Raw genomic sequence first — 20,638 nt, forward strand, 5'->3', positions numbered from 1 at the left:
TAACAAGATGGTATCTCGCTAGCCCTTTCTGAGACCGCAAAACATAAATGCAGAGCACCTTTAAAGATCAAGGAATGACTAGACATTGTAATTCATGGTAAAATAGATCCAGTCAAGTCATAATCAATGTAAACTAATAGTAATGGATGCAAATGACAGCGGTGGTCTCCAACCGGTGCTTTTTAATAAGAGGATGATGACTCAACATAAAAGTAAATGGATAAGCCCTTCACAGAGGGAAGCAGGGATTTGTAGATGTGCCAGAGCTCGGTTTTGAAATAGATATGAATAATATTTTGAGCGGTATACTTTCATTGTCAACATAACAACCAAGTGATCTCGATATCTTCCATGCCACACACATTATAGGCGGTTCCCAAGCAGAATGGTAAAGTTTATACTCCCCACCACCAACGAGCATCAATCCATGGCTTGCCCGAAACAACGGGTGCCTCCAACTAACAACAATCCTGGGGGAGTTTTGTTTGCAATTATTTTGATTTGATTTGAGCATGGGACTGGGCATCCCGGTGACTAGCCATTTTATCGTGAGTGAGGAGCGGAGTCCACTACTCTTGAGAATAACCCGCCTAGCATGGAGGATACAGACAACCCTAGTTGATACATGAGCTATTTGAGCATACAAAACATAATGTTTATTTGATGGTTTAGAGTTTGGCACATACAAATTTACTTGGAACGGCAGGTAGATACCGTATATAGGTAGGTATGGTGGACTCATATGGAATAACTTTGGGGTTTATGGAATTGGATGCACAAGCAGTATTCCCGCTTAGTACAAGTGAAGGCTAGAAAAAGACTGGGAAGCGACCAGCTAGAGAGCGACAACAGTCATGAACATGCATTAAAATTAATCAACACCGAATGCAACCGTGAGTAGGATATAATGCACCATGAACATAAATATCGTAGAGGCTATGTTGATTTTGTTTCAACTACATGCGTGAGCATGTGCCAAGTCAAGCCACTCGAATCGTTCAAAGGAGGATACCACCCTATCATACCACATCATAACCATTTTAATAGCATGTTGGAACGCAAGGTAAGCCATTATAAACTCCTAGCTAATTAAGCATGTCATAAGCAACTACAATATCTAATTGTCATTACAAACATGTTTCTTTCATAATAGGCTGAATCAGGAACGGTGAACTAATCATATTTAATAAAACAAGAGAGGTCGAGTTCATACCAGCTTTTCTCATCTCAATCAGTTCATCATATATCGTCATTATTGCCTTTCACTTGCATGACCAAATAGTGTGGATAATAATAATAGTGCACGTGCATTGGACTAAGCTGGAATCTGCAAGCATTCAATTTAAGGGAGAAGACAAGGTAATATGGGCTCTTTGTTAGATCAACAATAATGCATATAAGAGCCACTCAACATTTTTATCATGGTCTTCTCCTCTCGACCCCCCAAAGAAAAGAAATAAACTATTTACATGGGAAAGCTCCCAACAAGCAAAAGAAGAACGAGAAATGTTTGGGGGTTTTCTTTTTAATTACTACTACTACAGGCATGGAAAGTAAACTAGCTAAAATCTACAACTAATTTTTTTTGGTTTTTCTTAAGGTTTTTCAAACACACAAGAAGAAAGCGAGAAAATGAAAATAAACTAGCATGGATGATACAATGAAAAAGTATGAGCACCGACAACTGGCATGAGTGTGTGAACATGAATGTAATGTCGGTGAGAAATACGTACTCCCCCAAGCTTAGGATTTTGGCCTAAGTTGGTCTACGCCCATGGATGGCCTGGTGGATATCCGAAGTTGAAGCTGGTGTCGTACTGAGATGCATCAGCTACTGCCTGAAGAGCTGCAGCTTGGTGGCGGGCTGCCTCCGTCGTCCTCTCGTACTCGTCTGCCTCCTCCCTGGTTATAACATATCTCCCTTTTGCCTGAAAGTCAAAGAAAGCAGGAGCAGGGAGAGTGACGTGATAGGTGCGCCGTCTGTCAAAGATTAGTCGGTACTAGAGGAACTGATTGTTCCTCTCAACAAACTGATGACGAACCATAGCATTATAATCTAAATAAGCAGGAGGCAACTCAATATCATATCCACGTATGGGTACCTCAAGAAAATTAGCTAAATGGGTTGCGTAAATTCCACCGAACAAATCCCCATTAATACTGTTATTATGCAACCTACGTGCAACAATGGCCCCCAAGTTATATTGTCTATCTTCTAATACAACACTCTTGAGAACACTTAGGTCGGGAACACACATGTGACATGCTTCATCCTTAGCATTAATGCATCTACCTATGAACAGAGCAAAATAATGTATGGTAGGAAAATGAATGCTCCCTATGGTAGCTTGTGTTATTTCTCTAGATTCCCCCACAGTGATACTCGCAAGAAAATCTTTATATTCAGATTTACGAGGTTCACTAACATTACCCCACTGTGGGAGTTTACAAGCAGTATTAAAATCTTCTAAGTCCATGGTATAAGATTTATCATAAAGATCAAACAGGACAGTTTGAGAATTGCGTGATGATGTAAATTCAAACCTTCTCACAAAGGAATCAGTGAGGTAGTAGTACTGACGACACTTATCTGCCTCGAAGCTCTCAAGATCAGCGTTACGCACATATGCGTCAAATTCCTCCTTGATTCCTGCTCGAACCTTGAAGTCCTCTGACGGCCACTCACAAGGCTGCACTTGAGCATCCCTTGGTAGTTCATTGTCCGGCTCGCATATTGCGGACCTGGGTCCTTGTTTCCTTGAGGAACCACCTTGATACATTTTCCTAAACATATTTCTTCCTTTGAAAATTTTTCTGAAATTTTTAGTAACTCAAAATAAAAGTGAAGCAAACTCAACAAGATTGATAGCAACTACTCCTACAAGTGCCTAGAGGCTATATCATGCATTAAAACTACTTTTGACCACATAAATTTGACATGCAAGCTCAAGAACAGACCTAAGCAGCAAAAATTTGCAATGAATAAAGCACTAGAACAAAAACTAATTGGACCATTGGAGGAGTCACATACCAAAGGACAATCCCCCAAAGCAGTTTTGTGAGAGGAGCTTTGAGCAAGGAGATCGAAAATGGCAACAAGATGAGCAAGAACTCGGGTTTGAGCTGGCTAGTGATTTTTCTAGAGCAAGGCGAAGTGTGTGGGTGCAAGGATAAGTGGAGGGGACCCACGTGGGGTCCATGAGGCAGGGGGCGCGCCCAGGGGGTGGGCGCGCCCTCCACCCTCGTGGGCACGTGGCTGCTCCCCCTGTTGTGTTCTCAGTGCCAGATATTCTCAAATATTCTAGAAAAAAGATATTTCATTTTCAGGGCATTTGGACAACTTTTATTTTCAGGGTATTTTTTATTGCATGGATAATTCAGAAAACAGACAGAAAATACTAATTTTGCTTTATTTAATATAAATAACAGAAAGTAAAAAGAGGGTACAGAAGGTTGTGTTTTCTAACTTCATCCATCTCATGCTCATCAAAAGGAATCCACTAACAAGGTTGATCAAGTCTTGTTAACAAACTCATTCTGAATCGCATGAAACTGGAGAAATTTCGAATAACACTAGGTTACCTCAATGGGGATATGCATGTCCCCAACAATAAGAATATCATATTTCTTCTTGATAGTAGGAAGAGGAAATTCAAAACCTCCAATAGTGATTGTTGAAATTTTTCCAATATAATTGATACTGTGGACTTGAGGTTGTTTCCTCGGAAAGTGTACCGTATGCTCATTACCATTAACATGAAAAGTGACGTTGCCTTTTTTGCAATCAATAACAGCCCCTGCAGCATTCAAAAAGGGTCTTCCAAGAATAATAGACATACTATCGTCCTCGGGAATATCAAGAATGACAAAGTTCGTTAAAATAGTAACGTTTGCAACCACAACAGGCACATCCTCACAAATACCGACATGTATAGCAGTTGATTTCTCAGCCATTTGCAAAGATATTTTAGTAGGTGTCAATTTATTCAAATCAAGTCTACAATATAAAGAGAGAGGCATAACACTAACACCGGCTCCAAGATCACATAAAACAGTTTTAACATAGTTTCTTTTAATGGAACATGGTTTAGTTGGTACTCCTGGATCTCCAAGTTTCTTCGGTATTCCACCCTTAAAAGTGTAATTAGCAAGCATGGTGGAAATTTCAGCTTCCGGTATCTTTCTTTTATTAGTAACAATATCCTTAATGTATTTAGCATAGGGGTTCATTTTAAGCATATCAGTCAAATGCATACGCAAAAAGATAGGTCTAATCATTTCAGCAAAGTGCTCAAAATCCTCATCATCCTTTTTCTTGGATGGTTTAGGAGGAAAAGGCATGGGTTTCTGAACCCATGGCTCTCTTTCTTTACCGTGCTTCCTAGCAACAAAGTCTTTCTTATCATAACATTGATTCTTTGATTGTGAGTTAGCAAGATAAACAGCAGGTTCAATTTCTACATCATTATTATCGCTAGGTTGAGCATCAACATGAACATCATCATTAACATTATCACTAGGTTCATGTTCATTACCAGATTGTGTTTCAGCATCAGAAATAGAAATATCATTGGGATTCTCAGGTGTGTCAACAACAGGTTCACTAGAAGCATGCAAAGTCCTATCATTTTTCTTTTTCTCCCTATTAGAAGGACTAGGTGGTGTATCAACAGCTCTCTGAGAATCTTGCTCAATTCTCTTAGGATGGCCCTCAGGATACAAAGGTTCCTGAGTCATTTTACCACCTCTAGTCATAACTCTAACAACATTATCATTATTCTTATTATTTAATTCATTGAGCAAATCATTCTGAGCCTTAAGTACTTGTTCTACTTGAGTGGTAACCATAGAAGCATGTTTACTAATAAGTTTAAGTTCACCTTTAACTCTAGACATACAATCACCCAAGTGTTCAAGCATATCAGCATTGTGTTTCAATTGTCTACCAATATAAGCATTGAAGTCTTCTTGTTTAAGCATAAAGTCATCAAACTCATCCAAGCATTGGCTAGCGAACTTAGTAAATGGAATTTACCTTTACTACCTATGTCGGGTTATCAAGACCATGTATTTCTTCAATAGGTGACAAATTCTTAACATCTTCAGCTTTAATACCTTTTTCTTTCATAGATTTCTTTGCCTCTTGCATATCTTCAGGACTGAGAAATAGGATACCCCTTTTCTTCGGAGTTGGCTTAGGAGTTGGTTCAGGAAGTGTCCAATCATTTTCATTAGTCAACATATTATTCCATATTCAGCTTGACCAACAATTCTTTCCCTAAAAACACAACCAGCACAACTATCCAGGTAGTCTCTGGAAGCATCGGTTAGTCCATTATAAAAGATATCAAGTATTTCATTTTTCTTGAGAGGCAGGCAAAGCATTAAGTAATCAGAGAAGCCTCCCCCAAGCTTGTGGGAGACTCTCTTCTTCAATTTGCACAAAATTATATATTTCCCTTAAGGCAGCTTGTTTCTTATGAGAGGGGAAATATTTAGCAGAGAAGTAATAAATCATATCCTGGGGACTATGCACACAACCAGGATCAAGAAAATTAAACCATGTCTTAGCATCACCCTTTAATGAGAACGGAAACAACTTAAGGATAAAGTAATAGCGAGTTCTCTCATCATGAGTAAATAGGGTGGCTATATCATTTAATTTAGTAAGATGTGCCACAACAGTTTCAGATTCATAGCCATAAAAGGATCAGATTCAACCAGAGTAATTAACTCAGGATCGAGAGAGAAATCATAATCCTTATCAGTAATAAAGATAGGTGAAGTAGCAAAAGCAGGGTCATATTTCATTCTAGCATTTAAAGACTTTTCTTTAAGCTTAGCTAATAATTTCTTAAGATCAGATCTATCATTGCAAGCTAAGAAGTCTCTCGCAGTTTCTTCATCCATAACATAACCCTCAGGCACAACATGCAATTCATATCTAGGGGGAGAATCTTCATCATCACTTTCATCAATATTATCAGTTTCAATAATTCCATTCTCTCTAGCCCTAGCAAGTTGTTCATCAAGAAATTCACCTAGTGGCACAGTATTATCAAGCATACAAGTAGTTTCATCATAAGTATGATGCAAAGCAGAAGTGGCATCATCAATAACATGCGACCTATCAGAATCAATAGCATGTGTAGGTGTCGCAAGTTTACTCAAAACAGAAGGTGAATCAAGTGCAGAGCTAGATGGCAGTTCCTTAACCTACCCTCGTAGTTGACGGAAAAATCTTGGTTCTTTGATCTTTCAAGTTCTTCATAATGATAAGCAGATGTAAACCCCAAGTGACTCAAAGAATAGAGCTATGCTCCCCGGCAACGGCGCCAGAAAATAGTCTTGATAACCCACAAGTATAGGGGATCGCAACAATTTTTGAGGGTAGAGTATTCAACCCAAATTTATTGATTCAACACAAGGGGAGCCAAAGAATATTCTCAAGTATTAGTAGCTGAGTTGTCAATTCAACCACACCTGGAAACTTAATATCTGCAGCAAGGTATTTAGTAGCAAAGTAACATGATAGTAGTGGTAATAGTGGCAAAGGTCACGGTAGCAGTTTTGGTTTTATAGTGATTGTAACAGTAGCAATGGAAAAGTAAATAAGCGAAGAACAACATATGGAAAGCTCGTAGGCAATGGATCGGTGATGGAGAATTATGTCGGATGTGATCGATCATGCAACAATTATAACATAGGGTGACACAGAACTAGCTCCAGTTCATCAATGTAATGTAGGCATGTATTTCGAATATAGTCATACGTGCTTATGGAAAAGAACTTGCATGACATCTTTAGTCCTACCCTCCCATGGCAGCGGGGTCCTTTTGGAAACTAAGGGATATTAAGGCCTCCTCTTAATAGAGTACCTGACCAAAGCATTAACACATAGTGAATACATGAACTCCTCAAACTACGGTCATCACCGGTAAGTATCCCGATTATTGTCACTTCGGGGTTAACGGATCATAACACATAATAGGTGACTATAGACTTGCAAGATAGGATCAAGAACTCACATATATTCATGAAAACATAATAGGTTCAGATCCGAAATCATGGCACTCGGGCCCTAGTGACAAGCATTAAGCATAGCAAAGTCATAGCAACATCAATCTCAGAACATAGTGGATACTAGGGATCAAACCCTAACAAAACTAACTCGATTACATGATAAATCTCATCCAACCCATCACCGTCCAGCAAGCCTATGATGGAATTACTCACGCACGACAGTGAGCATCATGAAATTGGTGATGGAGGAAGGTTGATGATGATGATGGCGATGGATTCCCCTCTCTGGATCCCCGAATGGACTCCAGATCAGCCCTCCCAAGAGAGTTTAGGGCTTGGCGGCGACTCCGTATCATAAAACACGATGAATCCTTCTCCCCGAACACGAATATATGGAGTTGGATTTGAGTTCGGTGGAGCGTCATGGGGGCCACGAGGCAGGAGGGCGCGCCCAGGGGGTAGGCGCGCCCCCACCCTCATGGATAGGGTGTGGCCCCCTTGACGTGGATTCTTCTTGTAGTATTTTTTATATATTCAAAAAATAATCTCCATTGATTTTTAGGTCATCCCGAGAACTTTTATTTCTGCACAAAAACAACACCATGGCAATTCTGTTGAAAACAGCGTCAGTCCGGGTTAGTTCCATTCAAATCATGCAAGTTAGAGTCCAAAACAAGGGCAAAAGTGTTTGGAAAAGTAGATACGACGGAGACGTATCAAGCTCCCACTCACTTTCTTGTAAATAGAGGCTTCTCAAAAAGTCTATATAAAACCATATGCTTTGATCACACTATCAAAGCATATATTCCAACTCCGAGAGGCTTGCACCAGTCCATAAATGGATCGTTGGAGCTTGCACACTTTGTTAGCACCTTTTGGATCGACAGAACCTTCTGATTGCATCATATACAACTCTTCTTTAAGATATCCATTAAGGAATGCAGTTTTGACGTCCATTTGCCAAATTTCATAATCATAAAATGCGGCAATTGCTAGCATGATTCTGACGGACTTAAGCATCACTACAGGTGAGAAGGTCTCATCGTAGTCAACTCCTTGAACTTGTCAAAAACCTTTTGCAACAAGTCGAGCTTTGTAGACAGTAATATTACCGTCAGTGTCGGTCTTCTTCTTGAAGATTCATTTATTCTCTATGGCCTGCCGATTATCGGGCAAGTCAACCAAAGTCCACACTTTGTTCTCATACATGGATCCCATCTCAGATTTCATGGCCTCAAGCCATTTTGCGGAATCTGGGCTCATCATCGCTTCCTCATAGTTCATAGGTTCGTCATGGTCAAGTAACATGACTTCCAGAACAGGATTACCGTACCACTCTGGTGCAGATCTTACTCTGGTTGACCTACGAGGTTCGGTAGTAACTTGATCAGAAGTTTCATGATCATCATCATTAGCTTCCTCACTTACTGGTGTAGGAATCATTGGAACTGATTTCAGTGATGAACTACTTTCCAATAAGGGAGAAGGTACGATTACCTCGTCAAGTTCTACTTTCCTCCCACTCACTTCTTTCGAGAGAAACTCCTTCTCTAGAAAGGATCCATTCTTAGCAACGAATATCTTGCCTTCGGATCTGTGATAGAAGGTGTATCCAACAGTCTCCTTTGGTTATCCTATGAAGACATATTTCTCCGATTTGGGTTCGAGCTTATCAGGTTGAAGCTTTTTCACATAAGCATCTCAACCCCAAACTTTAAGAAACGACAACTTGGGTTTCTTGCCAAACACAGTTCATAAGGTGTCATCTCAACGGATTTAGATGGTGCTCTATTTAATGTGAATGCAACCATCTCTAAAGCATAACCCCAAAACGATAGCGGTAAATCAGTGAGAGACATCATAGATCGCACCATATCTAATAAAGTGCGGTTATGACGTTCAGACACACCATTACGTTGTGGTGTTCCAGGTGGCGTGAGTTGCGAAACTATTCCGCATTGTTTCAAATGAAGTCCAAACTCATAACTCAAATATTCACCTCCACGATAAGATCGTAGAAACTTGATTTTCTTGTTGTGATGATTTTCCACTTCACTCTGAAATTCTTTGAACTTTTCAAATGTTTCAGACTTATGTTTCATTAAGTAGATATACCCATATCTGCTCAAACATATGTGAGGATGAGAAAATAACGATATCCGCCGCGAGCTTCAATGTTCATTGGACCACATACAACAGTATGAATGATTTCCAATAACTCTGTTGCTCGCTCCATTGTTCCGGAGAACATAGTGTTAGGCATCTTGCCCATGAGGCAATGTTCGCAAGTACCAAGTGATTTATAATCAAGTGATTCCAGAAGTCCATTAGAATGGAGTTTCTTCATGCGCTTTACACCAATATGACCTAAACGGCAGTGCCACAAATAAGTTGCACTATCATTATCAACTCTGCATCTTTTGGCTTCAATACTATGAACATGTGTATCACTACTATCAAGATTTAGTAAAAATAGACCACTCATCAAGGGTGCATGACCATAAAAGATATTACTCATATAAATAGAACAACCATTATTCTCCGATTTAAATGAATAACCGTCTCGCATCAAACAAGATCTAGATATAATGTTCATGCTCAATGCTGGCACCAAATAACAATTATTTAGGTCTAAAACTAATCCTGAAGGTAGATGTAGAGGTAGCCTGGCATGCCGACGGCGATCACATCGACTTTGGAACCATTTCCCACGCGCATCATCACCTCGTCCTTAGCCAATCTTCACTTAATCCGTAGCCCCTGTTTTGAGTTGCAAATGTTAGCAACTGAACCAGTATAAAATACCCAGGCACTACTGCGAGCATTAGTAAGGTACACATCAATAACATGTATATGAAATATACCTTTCACTTTGCCATCCTTCTTCTCCGCCAAATACTTGGGGCAGTCCCGCTTCCAGTGACCAGTTCCTTTGCAGTAGAAGCACTCAGTCTCAGGCTTAGGTCTAGACTTGGGTTTCTTCACTTGAGCAGCAACTGGCTTGCTGTTCTTCTTGAACTTCACCTTCTTCCCTTTACCCTTTTTCTTGAAACTCGTGGTCTTGTTGACCATCAACACTTGATGCTCCTTCTTGATTTCTACCTCCACAGCCTTTAGCATTGCGAAGAGCTCAGGAATTGTCTTATCCATATCTTGCATATTATAGTTCATCACGAAGCTCTTGTAGCTTGGTGGCAGTGATTGAAGAACTCTGTCAATGACACTATCATCAGGAAGATTAACTCCCAGTTGAGTCAAGTGGTTGTGGTACCCAGACATTCTGAGTATATGTTCACTGACAGAACTATTGTCCTCCATCTTGCAGCTGTAGAACTTATTGGAGACTTCATATCTCTCAATTCGGGCATTTGCTTGAAATATTAACTTCAACTCCTGGAACATCTCATATGCTCCATGACGTTCAAAACATCGTTGAAGTCCCAGTTCTAAGCCATAAAGCATGGCACACTGAACTATCAAGTAGTCATCAGCTTTGCTCTGCCAGGTGTTCACAACATCCGCCGTTGCTCCTGCAGCGGGTTTGTCACCTAGCGGTGCTTCTAGGACGTAATTCTCCTGTGCAGCAATGAGGATAATCCTCAAGTGTAGCGACCTGACCCGAATGGATCAAGTCTCTGTGCTTAAGTGTCATCCCTGGATCGGTATGCTGACACACACAGTACTCGAAGGATTTATAACAGAGGTAAATCACATGTATAAAGTAACGTAAATACTATTACCTCAATCCATATAGTGGAAGCAACAAGGTTGTGGATTCCCATCAACACCAACGGCAAAGTTGAGTGTAGAAATCGTAACCCTAACGTATCACTTACCCGTCGTAAGAAACCTGCAACATGAGACGTTGCAGCCCGAAAGCGGGTCAGTACATTGAATGTACTGGCAAATTCACACCATAGAGAGAATGATGAACAATGGCTATCACTATATGCATATATGGCTGGTGGGAAAGCTCTATGGTTATATGGTTTTTGCGTAAAGCCAATTTTTCCCTACTGCAAAGGAATAAATTTAATTACTATCATGGTGGTTGTTGAACATTGAGAATGGTTGACAACATTCTCAATCCCAATTAAGTAACATCATTAAACCAACAATATTCATTTAAAGTAACATGATGAGATCAACAGGATAATCCAAGAACTAGATACTCAAGATGTCCATAACCGGGGACACGGCTAATCATGATTAGTTTGTACACTCTGCAGAGGTTTGCGCACTTTTCCCCACATGACTCGATCGCCTCCGTTTGTTTTCTCGCACTACATGGTGTTTGAGAAACGGATGACCGAGACATAGTCTTTCAGAAGCGCTAGCACCTTACATGTGGGGTAGACCGTACCACCTACAACCCCTACATCTGCTAGTCCACCCCGTAAGAGTTCGCACAACTTAGTCAACTATGCCAGAGCCCATAGTAGCATGTGGCTGCACACGGAAGTTTCTAGCATGAATTATCTTATGATCCCTTTGAGCCTGGGTGGCGGTCCAAAATAAAACAGGCAAGTCCTGATAGACATCAGGTGCCTCAATCCACCCAGATGTGTGTTTAAGTGGCCACCTTAGATAAACCATTAAAATTATCAACTCACATCTGTCATGGATATCACTCACCCAATCCACGTCTACTAGCATAGCATGGCATGATAAGCAAACGTAGAAGTAACTCCCAAAGGTTTCATAATAATACAGGTGATAGGTACTACCTCATCTACTTCCCATCCCTCAATTTAATTAGATCCTAATCATGCAATGTGAGAGGATTGATATAATGCAATAAAACATGGGTTGTAGAAAAGGTATGATCAAAGTGTTACTTGCCTGCAATGTTGATGAAGATGATTCGCACTCAAAACTCTTGATAGCTCTACTCGTCACACTCCGGTCAATCTATCGTAAGCAAGCAATAGTAACCACACATAAGCAATCACTCAAAGATCAGAAAGATTGAAGAAGTCGATTCGGAAAACATCAAAACCAAGCAAATAACTCTTGCAACATAAAACAATTTCTAACAGTACCAAAATTATGTGAATTTGGCCTTATCATAAGGTTTAGGTCAAGAGCTTCGATTTGCAAAAAGAATCAACTCAAACGGAGCTACGAAACTCAAGTTATGATCAAACGAAGTTTGAATTCAAATCTGATCTAATTCAAATTTTAAACTTTTCAAAAACATGTTTGAGTTAGATTACTGGATAGAGGATATCATAACGAAGAAGTGGGTGTTGGTTTCGTTGGATTTGGATCAACGGGCAAAAAGTTATAGTGTTTTGAAGATCAGGGGCTATTTTGTAAATAATTTACTCACAAACGGGTCCCTGGCCGAAAACTGAAATAAAAGAAAATAGCGAACGTTTACTGCGGAAGCCTATAAGACGAAAACCGTTCGCTACTGAACCCTAAATAGCGAACGCCCGCTGGATAACCAACTGATCGGTTTTTTTAAGAACCGAAATTAAACCGTAGCCTAAATAAAACTGGACCGGGGCGGTTTTACCTGATCAGCGGTTCGGGTAGGAAAACCGAACAGCGACGGTCGACGGCAGCAGCGGCTTCGGCGACGGTTGGCGGTGGCGCGGGGCGGCGGCGCTGGCGGCGGAGAAGCGCGGCGAGGCGACGAGGTCGCAGCGGCAGGCAACGGCGGCGCAGGCGGCGGATCCAGGCGCGGTGGAGGCGTGCAGTGCGGGCGACGGCGACGCGGCGCGGTAGGCGGCTGTGGCGGCGGCGGCGCGGGCAGAGAGGCGGCGGGGCAGGTGCGGGGAGAGACAGAGAGGGGGGGTCCGGCCTATTTATTGGAGGCGGAGCGCCTTGGGCAAGGGGCAGAGGTGCCCTGCCTCGGCACGGACGCCGAGGTCGGTGGCGGCAGTCGTGGCGGCGGTGGTCTCCCGCTCGGGTGGAGGGAGGCGGCTAGGCTGGGCCGTGGCCTGGCCGGTTGGCTGGGCCGGCCCAGTTCGGCGGAAAGGGTTTTTTTTTTACATTTATTCGCACAAACTAAAGTAAAACAAAATAAACAGAAATATTATATAGGCATATAATATATCAAAATTTTCAGAAAAAGATTTTCTACGACATGTACATTTTGTAGCACCAAATAAAATACACACAAATTCAGATAAATCAAAGAGTGCTACTGGTCTATTAAAATCCAACAAAAATCATTTTAAAAAATACCAAAATGATTTCAAATTAATTTTTCTCTAATTTTCTAATGTAGGGAATCATGTTACCCTAATTTCCATATATTTTATTTTTTGGAGAAAAATAATTTGAATAAAAATCAAATAAATCCAAATTGAAAATTAATTCCAAAAGGACTTGAAATTGATCCTTTGAAACTCCCAACTCATATTTCATAATTTGAAGAAGTCATTTTATCTTCTCTCGTGAAAATCATTGAGTTGCATGAAGTTTATGAATTGAAATATTTCCAAATGAAATTCAATTATTTTCAAATACCCTTTCATTTAATTTTTTAAATGGAAGAAGTCATATCATCTTCGCTCAAGGGTTTTGTATTTGAAAAGAATTTGAATTCATGGAGATCAGAAAGCAAATATGAAAGTTTGGGAAAGTCCTTTTATTCCCTCTCATTTAACTTTCAAAAGGATTCGAATTTCACTCAATTTCACGCAATCAATCAAACAATCAATCAATTCTATCTATTTATTATAACATTCCGAAAATTTAGAATTTTGGGATGTTACATCAAGTTACGGACCCATTCCGTGTAGTTGCTACCATCATCTTTCAACTTAGCTTTCTCTAGGAACGCATTAAAATTCAAGGAAACAACAAGACGGGCCATCTATCTACAACAACATAGACATGCAAAATACTATCAGGTACTAAGTTCATGATTAATTAAAGTTCAATTAATCAAATTACTTAAGAACTCCCACTTAGATAGACATCACTCTAATCTTCTAAGTGATCACGTGATCCATATCAACTAAACCATGTCTGATCATCACGTGAGATGGAGTAGTTTTCAATGGTGAACATCATTGTGTTGATCATATCTACTATATGATTCACGTTCGACCTTTCGGTCTTAGTGTTCCGAGGCCATATCTGCATATGCTAGGCTCGTCAAGTTTAACCCGAGTATTCTGCGTGTGCAAAACTGGCTTGCACCCGTTGTATGCGAACGTAGAGCTTATCACACCCGATCATCACGTGGTGTCTCGGCACGACGAACTGTAGCAACAGTGCATACTCAGGGAGAATGATACGTCTCCAACGTATCTATAATTTTCGATTGTTCCATGCTATTATATTATCCATCTAGGATGTTTTATACGCATTTATATGCTATTTTATATGATTTTTGGGACTAACCGATTAACCTAGAGCCCAGTGCCAGTTTTTGTTTTTTTCCTTGTTTTTGAGTATCGCAGAAAAGGAAAACCAAACGGAGTCCAATTGACCTGAAATTTCATGAAGATTATTTTTGGACCAGAAGAAGCCCAGGGAGTACCGGAGATGGGCCAGAAGAGTCCCGAGGCACCCACGAGGGTGGGGGTGCGCCCTACCCCCTGGGCGCGCCCCCTACCTCGTGGCCGCCTCGGAGACCCCCTGACTTGTTCCCGACTCCAACACCTCTTATATATACCCAAACTAGCAGAACATAACCTACATCGGGAGTTCCGTCACCGCAAGCCTCTGTAGCCATCGAAAACCAATCTAGACCCGTCCCGGCACCCTGCCGGAGGGGGGAATCCCTCTCCGGTGGCCATCTTCATCATCCCGGCGCTCTCCATGACGAGGAGGGAGTAGTTCACCCTCGAGACTGAGGGTATGTACCAGTAGCTATGTGTTTGATCTCTCTCTCGTGTTCTTGATTCAGCATGATCTTGATGTATCACGAGCTTTGCTATCATAGTTGGATCTTATGATGTTTCTCCCCCTCTACTCTCTTGTAATTGAGTTTTCCCTTTGAAGTTATCTTATCGGATTGAGTCTTTAAGGATTTGAGAACACTCTATGTATGTCTTGCATGTGCATATTGATAACCCACAAGTATAGGGGATCACAGCAGTTTTCGATAAGTAAGAGTGTCGAACCCAACGAGGAGCTAAAGGTAGAACGAATATTCCCTCAAGTTCTATCGACCATCGATACAACTCTACGCACGCTTGACGTTCGCTTTACCTAGAACAAGTATGAAACTAGAAGTACTTTGTAGGTGTTGTTGGATAGGTTTGCAAGATAATAAAGAGTACGTAAATAAAAACTAGGGGCTGTTTAGATAAAGAAACAATAAAGTAAATATAGCGAGTGTGGAAAAGTGGTGGTAGGAGTTGCGAAATTGCCCCTAAGCAATTGCCTACTTTACTAGACCGATAGCAAGTATTATGTGGGAGAGGCCACTGCTAGCATGTCATCCCTGACTTGGAATTCTATGCACTTATGATTGGAACTATTAGCAAGCATCCGCAACTACTAATGTTCATTAAGGTAAAACCCAAGCATATCATTAAGATATATTGGTCCCCCTTCAATCCCGTATGCATTAATTTCTATGCTAGGTTGAAGCTTCTGTCACTCTTGCCCTCCAATACATAGTCCTATCAACATACAACTAACCCTATGGTGTGATCCACGCGCGCAATCATATGATGGGCACCAAAGGACAACAACATAACCACAAGCAAATTAAATCAATCATATCAATTCATCAACCACCGATAGGACAACGGAAATCTACTCAGACATCATAGGATGGCAACACATCATTGGATAATAATATGAAGCATAAAGCACCATGTTCAAGTAGAGGGTATAGCGGGTTGCGGGGGAGTGGACCGCTGTAGATAGAGGGGAGAAGGTGATGGAGATGTTGGTGAAGATGGCGGAGGTGTTGGAGTAGATCGCGGTGATGATGATGATGGCCACAGCAGCGTTCCGGCGCCACCGGAAGAGAAGGGGGGAGGGGGCCCCTTCGTCTTCTTCTTCCTTGACCTCCTCCCTAGATGGGAGAAGGGTTTCCCCTCTGGTCCTTGGCCTCCATGGCATGAGAGGGGCTCTCGCCCCTCCGAGATTGGATCTGTCTCTCTGTCTCTCTCTATTTCTGCTTTCTCAGATTCTTCCCTTTCACCGTTTCTTATATTCCTGGAGATTCGTAACTCCGATTGGGCTGAAATTTTGACACGATCTCTATCCGGATATTAGCTTTCTTGCGGCGAAAGAAGGGCACCAACTGCCTTATGGGTGGCCCGCGAGGGTCAGGGGCGTGCCTGGGGGGGGGGGTAGGCGCGCCCTCCTGCCTCGTGGCCACCTCGGGCACCGTCTTGCGTGGATTTTTCTTCCCAAAAATCATATATATTCCAAAAAAATCTCCGTCAGGTTTTATCCCGTTTGGACTCTGTTTGATATGGATATTCTGCGAAACAAAAAACATGCAACAAACAGGAACTGGCACTGGGCACTGGATCAATATGTTAGTCCCAAAAATAGTATAAAAAGTTGCCAAAAGTATATGAAAGTTGTAGAATATTGGCATGGAACAATCAAAAATTATAGATACGACGGAGACGTATCAGCATCCCCAAGCTTAATTCCTGCTCGTTCTCGAGTAGGTAAATGATAAAAAAGATAATTTTTGATGTGGAATGCTACCTAGCATGATCTTGATCATGTAATCTAATCATGGCATGAATATTAAGATACGAGTGATTCAAAGCAATAGTCTATCATTTGACATAAAAACAATAATACTTCAAGCCTACTAATAAAGCAATCATGTCTTTTCAAAATAACATGGCCAAAGAAAGTTATCCCTACAAAATCATATAGTCTGGCTATGCTCCATCTTCACCACACAAAATATTCACATCATGCACAACCCCGATGACAAGCCAAGCAATTGTTTCATAATTTTGACGTTCTCAAACCTTTTCAACTTTCACGCAATACATGAGCGTGAGCCATGGACATAGCACTATAGGTGGAATAGAATATGATGGTGGAGAAGACAAAAAGGAGAAGATAGTCTCACATCAACTAGGCATATCAACGGGCTATGGAGATGCCCATCAATAAATATCAATGTGAGTGAGTAGGGATTGCCATGCAATGGATGCACTAGAGCTATAAGTGTATGAAAGATCCAACTGAAACTAAGTGGGTGTGCATCCAACTTTCTTGCTCATGAAGACCTCGGGCATTTGAGGAAGCCCATCATCGGAATATACAAGCCAAGTTCTATAATGAAAATTCCCACTAGTATATGAAAGTGATAACTCAAGAGATTCTCTATATGAAGAACATGGTGCTACTTTGCAGCACAAGTGTGGTAAAAGGATAGTAACATTGCCCCTTCTCTCTTTTTCTCTCATTTTTTTCTTTTTTCTTTTTTTGTAGGCTTCTTTGGCCTCTCTCTTTTTTTGTGGGGCTTCTTTGGCCACTTTTATTTTGATAACCTCACATGGGACAATGTTCTAATAATGATGATCATCACACTTTTATTTACTTACAACTCAATATTACAACTCGATATCTAGAACAAGGATATGACTCTATATGAATGCCTCCGGCAGTGTACTGGGATGTTCAATGATCTAGCGTAGCAATGACATCAAAAAATGGACAAGCCATGAAAACATCATGCTAGCTATCTTATGATCATGCAAAGCAATATGACAATGAATGCTCAAGTCATGTATATGATGATGATGAAAGTTGCATGGCAATATATCTCGGAATGGCTATGGAAATGCCATGATAGGTAGGTATGGTGGCTGTTTTGAGGAAGGTATATGGTGGGTTTATGGTACCAGCGAAAGTTGCGCGGTACTAGAGAGGCTAGCAATGGTGGAAGGGTGAGAGTGCATATAATCCATGGACTCAACATTAGTCATAAAGAACTCACATACTTATTGCAAAAATCTATTAGTCATCGAAACAAAGTACTACGCGCATGCTCCTAGGGGGATAGATTGGTAGGGAAAGACCATCGCTCGTCCCAGACCGCCACTCATAAGGAAGACAATCAATAAATACCTCATGCTCCAACTTCGTTACATAACGGTTCACCATACATGCATGCTACGGGAATCACAAACCTCAACACAAGTATTTCTACAATTCACAACCACCCACTAGCATGAATCTAATATCACCATCTTTATATCGCAAAACTATTGCAAGGAATCAAACATATCATATTCAGTGATCTACAAGTTTTATGTAGGATTTTATGACTAACCATGTGAATGACCAGTTCCTGTCATCTCTCTAAATAGATATAAGTGAAGCAAGAGAGTTTAATTCTTTCTACAAAAGATTTGCCCATGCTCTAACAAATCTAAGTGAAGCAAAAGAGTATTCTACAAATGGTGCTTGTCTATGTAAAGAGAAACAGGCAATCCAAACTTCAAATGATATAAGTGAAGCACATGAAGCATTCTATAAAGCCATACTCAAAATATATAAGTGAAGTGCATAGAGCATTCTATAAATCAACCAAGGACTATCTCATACCAGCATGGTGCATAAAATAAAAATGAAAACTAAATGCAAAAGACGCTCCAAGATTGCACATATCGCATGAACAAAACGAATCCGAAAACATACCGATACTTGTTGAAGAAAGAGGGGATGCCTTCCGGGGCATCCCCAAGCTTAGATGCTTGAGTCTCCTTGAATATTTACTTGGGGTGCCTCGGGCATCCCCAAGCTTGAGCTCTTGCCTCTCTTCCTTCTTCTCACATCGAGACCTTCTCGATCATCGAACACTTCATCCACACAAAACTTCAACAGAAAACTCGGTAAGATCCGTTAGTATAATAAAGCAAATCACTACTCTAAGTACTGTTGCAAACCAATTCATATTTTGTTTTTGCATTGTGTCTACTGTAATATAACTTTTTCATGGCTTAATCCACTGATATAAATTGACAGTTTCATCAAAACAAGCAAACTATGCATCAAAAACAGAATCTGTCTAAAACAGAATAGTCTGTAATAATCTGAACATTCACCATACTTATGATACTTAAAAAATTCTACAAAAATTAGGAAAAATAAACAATTTGTATAGTAAGACAGTGCAAAAGAATTAGAACCATTTGACGTTCCAGCTAAAAATGTAAAATCGCGCACTACAGCCAAAGTTTCTGTCCTGCACCGTACAAACCATCAAGCAAATGTAAACATCCTAAAGGCAAACCTTGGCACATTATTTTTATAATACAATGGAATTGTACAAGGGGATAATTATTTTTATTGAAAAGTTTCTGTAATCAAGATTCACAAAGTTTCTGTGAGCATGAACAAAGTTCAAGGCTAGCTCCCACTTCAACAATGCTTGTCTTTCTCACTTTCGCTTTCCTTTTTGAAAAAGTTTTGGGTTCCCCTCTTTATTTTTGTTGTTTTTAAACTATATGAAAGAACTCAACAGAAATAAATGACTCCCTAAAACTTCCGGGTCGTCTCCCAGGCAGCGCTTTCTTTAAAGCCGTTAAGCTGGGCATATAGTGCTCAAGTAATGAATCCACCCGGATCCCAAGGTATATCAAAGCCAATTTTAATTAACAATGATTTATAATTTAGTAGTGAGCACAAAGTAACATATATCATGCAATAACGAAGTCTAACTCTCTTCCTATGCATCGGCATGTCATAAAAGAACAATTCATGCACACAAAGTAAAGGCTAATGCATAGTATAAACCGTTTCTTGCAATTTTATCATATTGGAAACATAGAGAGGTGGAGATATAGTTCCTCTCTCATAATAATTGCAAGTAGGAGCAGCAAGCACATGCATATTATATTCATCAAAATCATCATGCACTACTGGAATCAGCTACTTTGCCATCTGCCAGCTCTTTGCCGTCCGCTAGCGGACGACAAAGAAGCTCTTTGCCATCAGCTACCTGAAAGCAGACGGCAAAGAACAGGCTGATGGCAAAGAAAGCCTTTGCCATCAGCCTGTTCTTTGCCGTCCGCTAGCGGACGGCAAAGAGGGAGGGGGCCCCACTGAGGAGCTGGTTAAAAAATACTTAACGGTCCCCCTCTTTGCCGTCCGCTAGCGAACGGCAAAGCGCACATTAGCGGACGGCGAAGGTGGAGGACGGCAAAGATTAAACGTATCTAACGGCCGGCGCGCCCCACCCCCCTCTCTCTGTTTCCCTCCCACACACGCGCGCCGCCGCCCCCACCACTCGCCGCCGCCCGGTCGCACCACCACCCCGCCGTCCCACCGTCCCGTCGCCCCACCGCCCCGTCGCCCCGGCCCCCCGCCCCGTCTCGGCGCCGCCGCGCCCAGGCCCCCCGGCGACCCGGCCCCCCCGCGCCCACCGCCCCGGGCGCCGTCGCTCCACCGGCCGCCCGCCCCGTCGCCCCCGCCGCGCCCCGGCGCCCCGGCCCCCCCGCGCCCCACTGCCCTGGGACCGGCGCCGCCGCCCCAGGCCGCACCACCCCCCTCCTCCACCGGCCACCTCCTCCACCGGCCACCTCCTCCACCGGCCCAGGTGAGCTCTACCTCTCCTTTTTTTCTTTCTGTTTTTTTAGTTTTAGGTTTATGTTTAGTTTAGATTTAGTTTTAGTTTTAGGTTTAGTTTTAGGTTTAGTTTTAGTTTTAGTTTAGT

Source organism: Triticum urartu, chromosome 4A, assembly GCF_056163025.1.
Source record: "Triticum urartu cultivar PI428250 chromosome 4A, HENAU_Tu73, whole genome shotgun sequence".
Lineage (NCBI taxonomy): Eukaryota > Viridiplantae > Streptophyta > Magnoliopsida > Poales > Poaceae > Triticum > Triticum urartu.